Source organism: Arachis ipaensis, chromosome B04 (genome assembly GCF_000816755.2).
Source record: "Arachis ipaensis cultivar K30076 chromosome B04, Araip1.1, whole genome shotgun sequence".
Classification (NCBI taxonomy): domain Eukaryota; kingdom Viridiplantae; phylum Streptophyta; class Magnoliopsida; order Fabales; family Fabaceae; genus Arachis; species Arachis ipaensis.
In genome coordinates, this window is record NC_029788.2 from 122,781,954 (window position 1) to 122,782,923 (window position 970).

Consider the following 970-nt stretch of genomic DNA (forward strand, 5'->3'; position numbering starts at 1 on the left):
AATACAAGTTTGAATATAAGTTTCAATAGTTGAAATTAATTTTAAATTTTATAATTTTTTTATTCACGATAATAATATATATTTTTAATAATATCAAAATTAAATAATATTAAAAAATATAAATTGTTAAAAAAAAGTGATATATGAATGATATAACTAATGAAGATAATATAATTAGACTTGAAAAACTAAAACTGTAAAACAAAAAATTGTAAAGGACATGATATATAGTTAAATTAACATTCAACATTCAACATTCCACTTTCTAATTTTGTTTTTTATGGCTCACAATATTATCATGTATTTTTAATAATATTATAAATGATATTAAAAATATAAATTGTTGAAAGAAAAAAAAAAGTGACATATGTATATTATAACTAATGAATACAATTGTTGAAGGAAAAAAAGAAATGAGATATAGATATTAATATTATAACTAATAATACAATTAGACTAAAATAAAATTATAAAAGATATGATATATATAGTTAAAATTAATATTTTTTTAGTTTTATTTTTTATGACTCACGATAATATTATATATTTTAAATGATATTATAATTAAATAATATTAAAAAATATAAATTATTGAAAGAAAAAAAAAATATATAGATGATATAACTAATGAATATTATTAGACCAAAAATAAAAAATTTGAAAAAAATTGTAAAGTTCTAATGTTTTAGGAATTTATTATCCAATATACATGTTTAGCAAACTAAAAAAAATTATGGGCATCAACCAAATCTTTAAATATTTGTACAAAACATTAGTAAGAATGGAGGAAAAAGAATAAAAGAGACGATATTATGTGAAAAGAGGAGATAAAGAATATGTGCGAAGTAAATGTTAGTTGATTTATATAGTAAATATAAGGAGTATATAAAGGAGCATGAAAGAAGATGATGAATTATATTTTATTACTCAATTTATACCTACTAAAAAAAATAATATTAACATTGTAATT